The sequence below is a fragment of the Sapajus apella genome, unplaced genomic scaffold (genome assembly GCF_009761245.1).
Source record: "Sapajus apella isolate SASKATOON/1434 unplaced genomic scaffold, GSC_monkey_1.0 scaffold20, whole genome shotgun sequence".
Taxonomy (NCBI): Eukaryota; Metazoa; Chordata; class Mammalia; order Primates; family Cebidae; genus Sapajus; species Sapajus apella.
In genome coordinates, this window is record NW_022436960.1 from 18,224,490 (window position 1) to 18,240,355 (window position 15,866).

The 15,866-nt window shown below is 37.0% G+C and overlaps 1 pseudogene; it reads left to right on the forward strand.

The window, feature by feature from the left end:
• Positions 1-768: 768 nt before the first annotated feature.
• LOC116557690 lies at positions 769-1,834 on the forward strand (annotated as a pseudogene).
• Positions 1,835-15,866: the final 14,032 nt, after the last annotated feature.

A 15,866-nucleotide genomic window follows, 5' to 3' on the forward strand; every position in this document is an offset into this window, starting at 1 on the left:
CTACACACTTTTAATTTGTTAAAAATAGTATATATTTGATATTCAATTTCTATCTATTACAAATTGACTAGTTTGTTCTCAAATACATACACTTTACTCAACAGGCTTCTAAAGGGTTTACTGTGTGTTAGGCAATGGAATTGCAAAGATAAATGAAGTATATTCTTGACATTTAGCAGCTTACAATCAAATCAGGAGAATGAACAATCTCTACTTGGCTCCTCACTACAGCTGTAGTAAAGAAAGCGTAAGATGCTGTGTGGCAAAGGAGAGCAACTAGTGCTCGCAGAAGCACGATGAGCTTCATAAAATGGGGCCATTTGATCTGGGATTGAAACATGAGTAGGAGTTTATCAGGAGAATTCCAGGCACAGGAAGTGTGGAGGTGGGATAAGGAGGTTAATTTTGGTACCCACTTGTAGTTTGGGCTAGCCAAAATGAAGAATATGGCAGATACTAGCAGAAGTGAAACACGGGGTTCAGCCCACTTTATGAAGGACTTTATACACCATAAATATTTGTATTGTACAATAGTACCTACAAAATATTACTGTACTAACGTTGTCATATGCTTTACATTCTGTGCTTATTTGGTTTCGTTATTTTCTTCTAATTACTTAAATTTCAAAGACATTTTTCTCATAATTGTTCATTCTAAAGAATGCTAATACTAAACACTGTGTTTATTTATTTATATTTGAGAAAGCCCTTTCCGCATGCACTCCTCTGCAGCTCTTCACTATCTTTCCTCATTTATCTAAGCCTTTCTCCAGACTGTGGAACCTTTCCTATACCAAATTGCCCTCCTGTCTCCAATCCACAGGGAAGTGCCTCCTGTACTACAATGATGTCCTGGAGCCCCTGTATCTGTGTCCAAATGGTGCCCACTGTCCCACCTGGTTTCAAGATCCAGCCTGCTTCACTGGCACCATGGACGCCTTCGTGAAGATCCGGAGGCACGAGGGCAACAGGACCTTCTGGAGAAGCCTCCCCATCACTCTGGTGATGACTGTGCCAGTTACCACCATCTGCTTCACTGCTTACCACCAAATCAAGGCCTTCCTGTGTGGTCGAGCCCTGACCTCTGACTTCTATGCACCCATGGTGGCTGGCACGCTGGCCTGCCTGGGACAGCCCCCTGGAGCTCATGAGGACAAAGCTGCAGGCTCAGCACATGTCATACCAGGAGCCGGGTGACTGTTCAAACTGCAGTGGCTCAGGGTGGCTGGTGCTCTCTGCGGCTGGGCTGGGGCTCCACTGCCCTTCAAGATGTGCCCTTTTCAGCCCTGTACTGGTTCAACTATGAGCTGGTGAAGAGCTGGCTGAATGGGCTCAGGCCAAAGGACCAGACTTCGGTGGACATGAGCTTTGTGGCTGGTGGCATTTCAGGGACGGTGGCTGCTGTGCTGACTCTACCCTTTGACTTGGTGAAGACCCAAAGCCAGGTCGCATTGAGAGCGATGGAGGCTCTGAGAGTGACATCCCTGCATGTAGACTCCACCTGGCTGCTGCTGCGGAGGATCCGGATCCGGGCGAGTTGGGCACCAGGGGATGCTTTGCAGGCTTCCTTCCTCTGATCATCAAAGCTGCCACCTCTTGTGCCATCATGATCAGCACCTATGAGTTCGGCTAAAGGTTTTTCCAGAGGCTCAGCCAGGACCGGCTCTGGGCGGCTGAAAGGGGCAAGGAGGCAAGGACCCCGTTTCTCCACAGATGGAGAGAGGGCAGGAGGAGACCGAGCCAAGCCCCTTTTCCTCAGCACTGAGGGAAGGGGCTTGTTTCCCTTCCCTCCCAGCGACAAGCCCCAGGGCAGGGATGCCCCTCTGGGTGGCCCAGACCTTCCCCAGATCCTCAGATGCAGATTCTTTCTGCTGCTCCTGTCATGGGGATCATCACTTTTCCACTCCCCAAGTTCAAGACCAAACCTTCCAGCTGCCCCCTTCCTGTTTCCCTGTTTTCCTGTTTGCTTTAGCTGGGCCTGTCTCCAGAAGCCAAGAAACCCTCAGCCTGGCATAATCTCCCTGACCCCTGTTAATTCCTTAAGTCTAAAGACGATGAACTTCAAAAAAAAAAAAAAAGTCACCGTGAAATCACACATGCCTGTAAAGTCACCATGGATCCACACTGCCTTTGAAATTGTCATTCTCCTTTATATGTATAAATGAGACACAAACAGGTGCACCTGGAGATCCCTGGGCTTCCATGAAGTGGTTATGGTCTCAGTGAATCTGAGAATTCATTTCAGGAAGACAGTCTTTTCATAACCCCAAGCTCAGTGAAATGCAGTCACTAAAGATAGTCACATTTGGCAATGGACAATAAAATGTAATCCACAAAGTGTGAGGGGACAGATAGTAAAATTGTTACTAGTATTCTCCAAAAGTATATACATACTAAAAGTTGTCTGCTTGTATATATACTACATAGTATACATACACACGCACACACAATTTTTATAAATGTATAAACACATATTTTATGATATGATGGTTAATACATTAAACACTTATTTCAAAGAGCTTTTTATTTTATAATATACTTTTTCGTCATCCATTTTCACATTTAATACATATTAAAATTATTATTATTATTATTATTATTACATGAGATGGTCCATGACATTTTTGATGTTAAAAAGTCTACTTAGCCTGGGCATGGTGGCTCACGCCTGTAATCCCAGCACTTTGGGAGGCCAAGGCGGGTGGATCAAGAGGTCAAGAGATCGAGACCATCTGGGCCAACATGGTGAAACCCCGTCTCTACTAAAAAATACAAAAATTAACTGGGCATGGTGGCGTGCGCCTGTAGTCCCAGCTGCTTGGGAGGCTAAGGCAGACAAATTGCTTGAACCCGGGAGGCAGAGATTGCAGTGAGCCGAGATCGCGCCACTGCACTCCAGCCTGGTGGCTGGCGACAGAGCAAGACTCTGCCTCAAAAAAAAAAAAAAAAGTCTACTTAATCTCACAGCTTTATAAAATTATCATTTTCAATGACTTTATTCTTTATTTGCTGAAAGAATTAGTGGTATCAATTTAAATCTTCTCCTTTGTTTAAAAATGACATTCTGATGTTTCAGAGCTAGGAAAAATTTGATTTTTCCAAGAAGCCTAATATATAAGATAAAGGCACAGGAGGGCTTTTTTTATATCTCCTTGAATTTAATACAAGAATGAAGAAAAAGTCTTTTATGTGATGTGGAACAAGGTTTAAAATTCTCCCTTATCTCTTATCCTGACATTCTTTCCAAAGCAAAATAGAAAGCTGCCACTTTGACCATTTTTGCCTCTCTACCACCAAGCTCAGCACCAAAATCAAGAGTCAGTTCTTTCTTGTAGCTGCAGCTTCATGAGGACTGTACTAAATATATATTGTAAAATCTAGAACAAAATTTGTTTCAACACAATGCACTTGAGAATGTACAGTAAATATAGATTTCTCATGATTTAGCAATTAAAATTACTTTTAAATCGTTTTGAGAAGGTCTTAAAAACTAACCCTGGTACAGATATTAATTTCAAAGCAAAGCTCCTGGTTTATTTTTATCCTCTAAAAAAGCACACACTTTTTGATCATTCAAGTAATTTTTTATGATTAGGATCCAGTATATATAACAGGCAAATAGTATTCGTCAAGATTTTTCTTTTATGCAATGTCAGATTTTCCTATGGGAATATAGTGTTTGCTTTGGGTTAAACTTTATCTAGTCTTAGAGATATTGGAACGTTCAATTAAGCCTCAAGTGAGAGGTGGCTAACATGAGGAGTAGATAAACCCAGCTGTATAAAATAAAGTCCTTGACCTGCAAGAGCCCAGATTTCTGTGAATAAACAAATAGTGATATCATAATACTGTCTAGTAAGTGCTGTTCAGAGATACGATAAATTAGGTAAAAATGATCAAAGTGGGTGCTGCACTCCCCCAGCCTTTCTTAGAATAATGCTTCTGAATGAACCAAATGGAAAGATGAGATTCTGCACTGGTTCCCAGATTATAAAAAGAATCCCCCATTGCACAGTGTCTCTGTGTAGTTAGAAAGCACAGAAATCCTAGTTTCTATTACCTTCTGACTTCTGGTTCTAATGGGCCATCTGGTTCACAATTCTTCTGTAAGTAACTTAATGCTTTGTGTAATTAAGAGGGCATATGCTTCTTGTACAAAAATCACTGTTAGATCTCCTTTGCATGGCAGAAACCAACATGGACTCAGTCCTGATACCAGCTTTTATCTGCTGCCAATAAACTTTCAAGTTACTTAATAACATTCAGAGAAAATGATGATGTATCTTACAGTTACCAAGATAAACATATGTGTTATTCTACGTTATTCTGAGACTCTCTACTCAGGGGAACTTAGCACCTTGCCGTTCACCATACCTCTACCAACACACTTTTATGGTGACCATTTGACCAGATCTCAAGCAAAGCTAAAACTCTCTTTAGAATCTTTTTATTCTTGCTGCAATCTACTTACTTTATAACAACATTCCAGCTCACTGACTTTTACAATCTCAGTGGGAAATAATCTTTTTTTCGATTAACCTAGTCTCTGCAAAGTAAGAACTGCAGGTGTATGGTCAAAGAAATGTGAGTCATCTGTATAGCTTTATACATGAAGGGGACAAAATGTATATCACTATTTTCCATGTTCTGAGAATGGACTTTGTTTGATCTTGATTCAAAATAGCTACAGAATTAAGCTCTTTATCTTGAATCCTTTTTCTGCTTTAAGTTGCTGGAAGCATGGTCTAATTTCTTTCCTTTATTCTGCTCAATGCATGTTAGAGACATCAGAGAACACTGATTTTCTACTCAAGCAACAATTGTCAGAGACTTTGGCTGGAAGTCAGTTGGTGGGCTTCTGCTCATACCAAAATTCACTATAGGCAATGGGAATTTTGAAACTTAAAACTACTTAGTATCAAAAGCAATGTGATGTATGAGTTCATGACTTAACTTTTATCTATTCTTTAGAGGCATGTATTAGATTGCAGTAACGATCATAATTATTCTGTACTTCTCATATCCACGGCTTGGCTATGTAACATTATAATAACCTCCACCCATGATTAGAGAGAACTTCTCTATCTGGGCTTGGCAAGGTAATTTACTTCTGCCCAGTAAAGGAAGCTGAAGGAATAGTGCTCCAGTTCTGCGCCTAGGCTTCAAGAGAACTCACATGTCTGTAATTGAGTTACTATGCTTCTGTCATAGCCAGAAAAGGACATTCCTGGCAGCCTGTTATTCCTGGGAGAGAGAGGAAAGACATGTGCAGGAGAGCCAACCCACATGTAGATGAGAAACTCAGCTAAGATGCACTGTACTCTATAGATGCATGAGAAATACAAGTTTATTGCCCAATGCCACTGAGGTTTAAGGTCACTTGTTTAGCAGCCAAGAGCAATTAGTCTGCATTTGGACTGCTCTAAATAGAAATCCAGTGCCAGAGGTGGCTATTCATTTTTTCAGAAATCCTTATTGAAATCTACTACAAATGTTTTGTTAGCATATCATTTGTTAAAAATAACTTTTTAGACATAAAATGAGGAGTGTTCAAAATATGTCACTGGTCCTACTACAAAAATTATTTGGGTCATACCACACAGATAATCTACCCAGCTTAGCAGACTAATGCCTTTGAAATCAGCATGTTCTCCTTTCTTCATGTAGTACTATGTCTCCTGTCCTGATTCTAGGACTGACTAGATTACAATAAACTAATAAATAAAAATGAATAAATGAACACATGATAAATTTTGAGTCTGCTTGCTAATAAACATTTGCCTTCTTGGAAAATTGTCCTCAGACTTACTTTCATGATGAAATATAGAGATAGTCATTTATGCCTTGTACTAAATACTTCTGGCTCTTCACCTTCCATGGCACATTGCATTTTTGACCTTTTCATGTTTATTGTTAAGAAGTTGGGAGAGCCACTTCTTGAGTGGGTTTTTAATTGCTGCTACAAAATCTTCTAGGACTCTTTCCCTTTGTCTTCTGCTGTGGTCATGGGCAATGTTTTATTTAACTGCTGTCTGTTACTCTGGATCACAGAGTGAGGACAACAAGGACAAGGTCAGAAATCTCAGCACCCTCTAAATGGACCTCCAAAGCCTTTATTATTTTAGCCTCTGAGATTTGGGAATTGCTTCTTTTTCAGCATACCCAAGGATCTCACACCATTTGGTAAGAAGGCTATCAGGAAGAGGAGGTACAGCTGATCTAGCATTCACTTTTCTCTAGTCACTTCCAGTGAATAACAGCAATGGAATTTGGAAGCTACTGGATGGACAGTTTGGCAAAGGTGATGTTGATCTATTTCTATACCAATAACTAAATGCAGCTGTCTCTTCCCAGATGAAAAATACTTATTGAATCTTTTTCTGGACTGAGAATCAGCTGATAGGGTGCTAATTCTTTCTCAGTCAATAAGTAGATTGTCTTGAATAAAATGTCTGATTTTTCACGACTGGGTTCTGCTCTGAAAGTGGAGAGAATATTTGGTTTAGAAGCGTCATAGTGTTTAAGAATAATGACAGAGGAAAAATGTTGGGGAAAGTTAAGATAGTTAAATAAACTTAGGATATTTTTATTGTAATTTTATTTCAGCAAATAGTCTGGGCCAATCCTGGTGATAGTCTTTGCACCCCAGCTGGAAAACTTCCCTAGCTCTCAGGAAGTGGTGAGTCTCAAAAGCTTTTCACCTCAGGGCTGTGGAGACAGGAGACTGGAGGATTTATGGAACATATGCATAATGCATATCAATATGCTTTTCATGTGAGCGATCTCATTTAGTTTTTCCGCAATACTCTGCCTTAAGAATTATTCTTCCTATGAAAGATTCTTCATAAGTAATTGAAGGTTAGGTTAGATAAATTGGCCAAGACCACACAAGGAGAAAAAGTTAATAGAACTTTAACCTGCTCTTTATTATCCATGTGTCGTGTCTTCCTTCTGCTACAAGATGCCTTATCTTCTTCCTCACTAGACTCTCCCTTAAGGCACGGGGATAATATACACTTAGTCTACTTTGGGCACATGTGGACATTCACCCTACCTCACCAAGCACAAGTATGCAAGTTATACACAGTATGTTTTGCCCTACAATTATTTACACCTGAAGATATTTAGTGCCTTCTCTGGTCCCTCTCATTGGTCTACTTTTCTTTCTCTTCCTTTAGGTTTGTTTCTTGCTATTTCATATGGTTTGGCTGTTTGTCCCCACCCAAATCTCATGTTGAATTGTAATCCCCAATGTTAATGGAGAAATCTTGTATTAGCCAAGGTTCTCTAAAGGGACAGAACTAATAGGTCAATGAATAGATGAAGGATAGTTTTTTAGGAGAATTGACTCACATGATCACAAGGTGAAGTCCCACAATAGACTGTCTGTAAGCTGAGGAGCCAGGAAGCCAGTCCAACTCCCAAAACCTCAAAAGTAGGGAAGTCAAGTTCCAAAACCTCAAAATTATGGAACCCAAGAGCCCCTGGCAAATCACTCATGTAAGTCTAAGAGTCCAAAAGCTGAGGAAGTTGGAGTCCGATGTTCGAGGGCAGTAAGCATCCAGCACGGGAGAAAGATGGAGGCCAGAAGACTCAGCCAATGTAGTCCTTCCCATTCCTCTGCCTGCTTTATCCTAGCCAGGCTGGGAGCTGATTAGATGGTTCCCACCCAAATTGACAGTGGGTCTGCCCAGTTCACTGACTCAAATGTTAGTTTCTTTTGGCAACATCCTCATGGAAATACCCAGGAACAATACTTTGACCTTCAGTTCAATCAAGATGGCACTCAGTATTAACTATCACAGACCTGTGAGACATGATTTGCTTATGGGAGGAGATTTTCCCTGGCTGTTCTTGTGATAATCGGTGAGTTCTCACAAGATCTGGTTGTTCACAAGCATGTAACACTTCCTCCTTCATTCTTTCTCCCCTCTTCTGCCATGTGAAGAAGCTACCTGCTTCCCCTTGGCCTCTCCGCCATCATTGTAAGTTTCCTGAGGTCTCCCCAACCATGCTTCCTGTACAGCCTATGGAACTGTGAGTCAATTAAACCTATTTTCTTTATAAATTACTCAATCTCATGTAGTTCTTTCTAGCAGTGTGAGAATGGAATAAATATACTACCTTTTCCCTTTCTGTCTTTTCTTGCTTTCCCTGTACTTTCTCCATTTAGCACTGTTTCTTTAGGGAATTGGTGAGAGGAAAATGAGTTAGAATTAGATCATTGAGTAAGTAAGTGAGAGAAGAAAGCTGAAGCTTTTCAGTTTTTCTTCTCCTCTTCTGACCAAACAAAATGAACTACGTATGATTGATGGTAGCTTTGTGTTATTTCTAAAGGCCAAGTGATTAAACATCCGATAAATGTACTTTCTTAAAATGCAATTCTAATAGAGCAAAACTTATCTCTTTATAAACAACTCCAAATTATGAAAGAAATGAGCAAAGAAGGTGTTAGTCTAGTCTCACACACTAGAAACTGAGTAGAATTATACAGTATTTCCTGCCAGGAATATTTGTGAAATGTAGACATTTTAAGCCCTGGCTATTTAGGTAACATTTATCACTACATTTACATGAGATTTACCTTAAACTTCAATCCCTAACAAATATAGTCAGAAGATATGTTCACATTCCTTGGCATACCTTTTGCAGGAAAAAAAAAGTCACAATTTAGTTCATTGATTTAAAAATAAGTCAAGAAGTGGGAAGTTCCAGATTTAGTTTAATCAGGACCTAAATAATATCAGTAAGGATCAAAGGGTTCTGTTTTGTCTTGTTTTTCCTTTTCTCTGCTTTCATATCTATCGAGAGTCCAGCATTCAAGATAGCTACCAGCATTCCATGCATCATACCTAGGCATGGCAGTGTAGTGCAACAAAAGAGACCATTCTTTCAATTGATTAACTTTTTAAGAGTGAGGCAGCCTCTCCCAGGAGCACCCTCTAGAGAAACCTTATTGAGCTGTATCACATTCCATCCTCATGCTTAAACAAAATATATTGAATCTGATTCATTCTTGAGGTTGAGGACCAGCCTTTCTTATAGATGTGTATGTAAATTACATCAGGTTCTGTAAATAAGAAAGCAGGACAAGCAAACTGTGTATACAAGCAAACTGTGTGGTCAAGCAAAAATGACTGCTACAGCATTTGAATTTGATTATATATTACAGTTTTTTTTTTATGTTGCCATTCTTGCCGAAACTCATGAGTTGGTTTTCCAATAAAGTTATTTTGTTATTATGTTGGTGAGAAAATAATAGATTCCCAGGTGAGAACACTGGGTGGAGTTTGCAAACTCTCCTGATGTCTGTGTGAGTTTTCTCCAGGTACTCTGTTTTCCTCCCACAACCCAAAGATATGCACGTTGGATTCACTGGTGTGTGTAAATGGTTTTAGTCTGAGTGAGTGTGTGTATATGATTGCACCCTGCAAGGCAATGGAGTCCCATGAGGGTCAGTTCTCCCCTTGTGCACTGAGCTGCTGGGATGGGCTCTGGCTCCCTGAGACTCTGAGCTAAAATGAATGGGGTGAAAATTGAAAAAAATGAATGAATATACATCATTGTAAAATAAAAATTAATCAAGTATATAAAAATCATAATAATCATACAAATGCATAAAAATAAATGATCCAGCACAAAAGCTCATGGTGAGCCTACCGTATCTGTGATGGTTTTTGAACTGTGTAGTGGTAGAGGGTGCTCCATACAATATTTGCTTTGCAAACATTTATTTCTTGTTTTAACTCACCACCACTATGGCCGCCTTTACTCACTGATTCACCAAAAATTGAGTAAATAATTATCTTATTTGTTCCTATCCATATTTTGTAAATGTCTGCATCATTCACATTTATTTCAATGTTTACTAGTAGATGTGTTTTGGTTCTTTACTGAGAAGTTTGGTGAAGTTTTTGTGACCAGAAGTATGCCATAGAAACTTAACTCTCTATCAGTTAGCTATAGTAAATTGGTTTTGGTATACATCATTTTGCTTAAAGTCACAGTTTCCAAAAACTTGTTGATGATGTTAACTGAGGACTTACTGTATAGATTTAGTTTTGTTTGTATGACAGGAAAACAAAGGGATGATTTTTATATTGCATGCTGCTTGACCACTTTTTTTGTTTGTTTTTGTGCTCTCTCATTATCTAAAATATTTTCAACTTTAATTTAGAGACAACACCTTCTTCCATTTTGCAGCTCACACATAGCAATTTTATTGTCATCATATGTTTAACTTGTTCCAGATTGATTAGTCATGGGTACGTATTGCCAAGAACAGTGTGTTATATAGAGAAGAATTACTTTAGGCAAAAAGAAGCATATGCTTATGTGTGTGTGTTGTAATGGAGAAGTGAAGACCCAATTTTTGCAAACTAAAGAACAACGTTCAGAACACGTTCAAGTTGCCGCAGGAAACCTTGAAAGGAAGAAAACCTTAGTCAAGAGTGAAAGGCACCATATGTCCTCCAGTACTAGGCACAACAGGGAGTCAGCCTAATAGCGGTCTTAATGCACCCTGCTGTGTGCAGGTATTGGAGGACATATGGTATATTTCACTCTGAACTGTGAATTTCCTGAAACAGTTTTAATATTCTTTTAATGTAGTTTGTGTGGACCATTATATGTAAGCAGAGATGTTTAAAGTAAAGGGGGAAACTTTCTCTCGCTCACAGTAATCCAAGGATGTTTATATGTCATTAATGTGTGCTTTTATATATTGAATTTTTACATATTGAAATGTTACCTGCTCACTCCCTCTCTTTTTTCTCACCCCTTTTCCCAAAGTCTATTTTTTTTCCTCTCTCCGTTTCTTAGTCCTAGTGCCTTTTCCACTTTTCCTATTTTCCTAGTTAGCAAAGGGCACTATTGAAGAAAGGAGTGAAAAAAAATTTCAGGTTGTTTTTAAAGTGACAGCTTGCATATTAAAACTGGTTATATACATTTTATTTTTAAAATATTGAATAAAATTTGGATCTCAATCTCCAGTTTGGAATTTCAAACATATTAGCTAAAGTAATCAGCTGTGTCCATAATCTCCTGAGGAGTCAGTTTTTTTTCCTCCCCTCAGGGACATTTTATACTTGCTCTGAATTCAGCACACCCAGTTCTGATTTGCAACATGTGACTTAGACACTGTTTAATAGGATGCTTAGATCGAACAAAACATATCCCAATTGGGAGAGTGAGGAAAAAAATTCAGTATGAGGGTGAGTGGAAAGTAAATTATGATTTAAAAAATCACATACATAAATAGTCAAGAATATGTATGAAAGATATACTTTCAGAAAGATATACTTTCAGAAAGACATATTTGATATGAAGTTGATTTGGCATAGATGTGACTGCTAAAAAGACAGCTCACCTAAAAATCAATGAATGTGATTAATATCCCAAATAAGACCCAAATGACACTATCTTAGAGAACATATATTTCTCAAGGCTGTTGGAAAAATAAAATAAAATCTACAGCACTAAAGGACTCAAATAATTGCTGGTTTAATAATGGATCAAAGTTAAAAAAGAAAATGCTAATGTGTAATAGGCCACAAACACTAGGCAATCATATGACATTTTATTATACTTTTAATAATAATAAATTATTGTGATAAATAATATAACTACTGTTTTATTTTATATATAAAAATGTATCATTTTAACTATTTGAAGAATCACTTCTGTGGCATTAAATATATTCACAGTGTTGTGTAATTATTACCACTATCCATTAAAACAACTGTTGCATAATCTTCAACTGAAACTCAGTACCCTATAAACACTAACTTTCCATTCACCTTTATTTCTAGCCCTGCTGGAAACCATTCTGCTTTATTTCTCTATGAATTTGACTATGCTAGGAACCTCATATAAGTGGAATCATGTAGTATTTGTCCTTCGTGACTGGCTTATTTTATTTAGCATAACGACTTCAAAGTTCATCTTTGTTGTAGCACGGGTTCAAATTTTCTTCCTTTTAAATGCTGAGTGATATTTCATTGTATGAATACATTACATTTTGTTTTATCAATCATCTACTGATGGATAGATGCTTGCTTTCAAATTTGACTATTATGAAACATGCTGCTATGAACATGGGGGTACAAAAAATTTTCCCAAGTTCCGGCTGTCACTTATTTTGGGTATATAGCCAGAGGCAGAAATGCTAGATAACATGGTAATTCTACATTTATGTTTTTAAGGAATCTTCATACTGTTTTTTTTTTTCCTCAGCCACAACATTTTTCATTCTTATCAATAATGCACAAAGCTTTCACTTTTTCATTTTAAATGGATTTACCTGACTTAAACATACATGTTTCTTTTCTTTGAAAATACATTTTTTATATTTTTCTTGGCTGTGGTACTGAGTAAGAGGTGGCCTTATTTCTCTTTAAAGATGTAGAAACTGAAATGCACACACAAAGCTATTGCAGCCAATAGTTGTTAACAAGGCCACCTGCTCCTAACTCAGAGGTCTAGGTTTCTGGTAATAAATAAAGTTAGGTAGGGGCAGATTAGGCTAAAAATTCTCCCAGCCTTTTCTTTTCTTTTTTTGGTGAGAAGGGCCATTACACTCTAGTATATGTCCTAACAAATATTTAACATTAAGCAAATAGCTTCCTTAGAGAATGAGAGGACATTAAAACTAAATCTACTCCACTTGAATTTATGATAATATATAAGAAAAGTTTACTTTTGCTCAGTCTCTGATAAAAGGATTAACCAAGTAAAACTGAGTAAATAAAATATGATATAGTCATCTACTTGAGAAGATGTGTTACTTAGTTGGCATAAGTATTTCTGAAAGTTTGTATAAGATCTTTATGATAAACAAATTTCTATATGTTGCTTATAATAGGATCAAGTTATCAGTATTCATTATTCCATCTTTTGCTATATTAAATAATATTTCAATGTGTGTTATATTTCAATATTAATGCACCTTTTTAAAATTAATCTATTCTGATTTTTTTTTTCAATTTGCATCAAGATTCCAGTCCCTTACAAAACTGACAGGCTTTTGTGCATATGTGGCAAAGGGAAACAACTAAAGATCCAGAAAGCTAACCACTGGCTTTTCCACTTCATTCTCTCCTAGCTAGTGGCACTCACTTTGGGGAAGTGATTGAACGTTTTAACTCCTTATTAGCTATTGATATCTACAAAATGAAAGTGTACGTCTAGAGTAGTGCTTCTCAAACTTTAACATGCACATAAATCACCTGGGACTGTGTTGATGATGTAGATTCTGACTCAGTAGTTCTGGGATTCTACATCTCTAAAAAGCTTCCTGGTTAAGATAGTGTTGTTGGCCCACATTGAGCAGAAAGGCTAATCTTAATCTTTTTCTCATGTTCCCTAGCTACACCATAGGAGCACATGGTGAGATTTTTTAAAATACCAAAACCTGAGTCCTACTCAAAACAGTTGAATGAAACTCTTTATGTGTGGTCCAGACACCACATTTTAAAAGTCTGAAGCTAGGACTGAGAACAACTGTACCAGATAATAATTGATTTCTGTTCAAGCTCAATGGTGACCTTCCCAGACAAGACATATTTTGTAAAATCATGTGTTCGACTGCAAAATGTGACAACCTGTCATCTAAAGAAGATTGATAAGAAAACAAATAATTTTTTGGGTAGTGAAGTTATGTGAGTGCTAAGTATCTTTCACTGAAAGTAGAAAAACAAGAAAATTGAAAAATGTAATTGAATACCACCAAAAGTACCAATAGGAAAATAAGAATCTTCTTTAAAAAAATGATATGACTTCATGCAAAGTTTGTAACATGAAGCAAAGTAAAGGCGAAGGGTCAAGGCCACATTTAATTAATTATGGGAAAGTCACATGTAATTAACAGCTGGGTGGGATAAATATCCATGTCTGTGTACTTGTAAAGGTGAAATAGATCTGTTCAAGAGTGGGCCTATGATCACAGAAAAATGTTCAGTTTTTCTAAGTTGAGCTAACCAATCCTCTGGTCCCATGGGGCAAAGAATATCTTTAAATGACCAGAATTATAATTAAAACCAACACTCTCTTTGCTGCACTCTCTGCTCAACCCCTTCTTTAGTTTTCTTCTTGCTACTTATCACCTTTGACATATCATGGTACAAATTTCCTTTGTTTACATTCAAATATAGTAGCAACAACTTTTGTCTAAGTTCTTTTCAGAATTCAAGGTGCCTATGACAATGCCTAACACAAAATATCGGTGTTGGGTAAATAATTATTGAACAAGTAAATAATTAAAAGAAAATAAGTTAGAATAGAATAACAAAATTTGGTAGAGGAAAATAAGAAGTGGGAGATAAAGAATATAATCTAAGAAGATCTAAGAATCCACTCTGAGTCTTCCTACTGGCTTCCTACTGGAATCTTGTATTGTTTTACATGAAAGCTTGACTTTATAAACTATTGTGTCTGAAATAATTTTAAGATGTTTGTATCATAATCACATAATTAAAAATTTTTAAAAACCTAAAATTGTTTAAGCAAAATATTTTATATAGCTTATGAGGTACTTAATAAATGATCAAAATTCATTACTGATTTCAACTGTGGAAAATTACTATTGTATCTTAATAAGATGAATGGAAAGGCTTTCAAAGTATGAAATTTTTTTTCCTTCTCAGAGAACTCAGTAATTGTATAATTAGATATTATTCTAACCTTTCAGAATGCTGTTAATTCTAATATGAAAAATAAAAACAGATTCTTATTATAATAACCTTAGAAGAATTGGAAATCATGAGAACCCAACAGTGGGCTAGAAAAGAGTGACACTTTTGCCATGCTCTTTCAGTACAATATATGGTGCTTTACCATCAGGTGTGACCAAAAGAGAAGTGAGGCAAAAGGAGACACAGGCAACCATGGTGTGGTTTACATTTATTTTCCGGTTTAATTGGATCTTCATTAGCCTAAAATCTTCAAGAGCAATTTACAGGGGAGGATCCACTTAACTGATATTTTTTTTGACACTTACTGATATTCTGTTCTATTGGCTTTGATTTTCTTTTTATCTTCTATTCTTTAATGTATGCACAGGAGGAAGGAGTATCTGACCACAGCAGTTGAATTCAGATGCCAGAAAATTGTATTCTATGGTATCTACAATAATGCTTGATAAAATTAATTTTGTCTGTGTGTTTTGATAATTATAGCATTCTTTCTAATTTTTTTATTTTGAATTTCTGTGTAATTTTTTTTTATTTTTAATTTTTGTAGTAGTTGTAATTTTAGCTTCCTTTCTACTGAGCTGTAGCATTATTCTGACTTTCTCCACCCTATTCCAAATTAACATCTTTTTGGCTTCAGAAACTGAAATCAACAAGTATCTTTTGTTTCTTGGAATACTGCTGATAGCAGACAGTAGAGTTAATTTGTGTTAACAGACACTTGAATTAAATTGTGAATTTTAGGGAAAATATATTCTTATTTGTGTTTAATAATGTGGTTGAATCAGTGGAAGAAAGGAAGTGACCACTTGCAAAGAGAGACCTATTTCCCCTCCATTAAGTTTAACTGCAAACATTTCAGACGTAATGAATCAGTGCCGACCATAGGCCACTTCATCACCATTCTGTGGTCATTGCGGTTGCTTGTGGGTGTAAGTTTTGTTTCTTCAATTAGTTGTGGCAAGAAAATTGTAAGTGTACTTATGAATACTGTAGGAGCTCTTTGCCAGTTGCTCATGAAAATTAGAAAAAAAAAAGCTCAAATAAATTTTTAGAACCTTTCAGCCTACAAAAATCTAAAACTTTGATGTCATGGAAGTTAAAAACTGATCTCTTTATTTTTGCTTCTCCATCTTTGTCAGGCAAAACAATCTGAAAAGCTGTTTATGAGAAACTTTA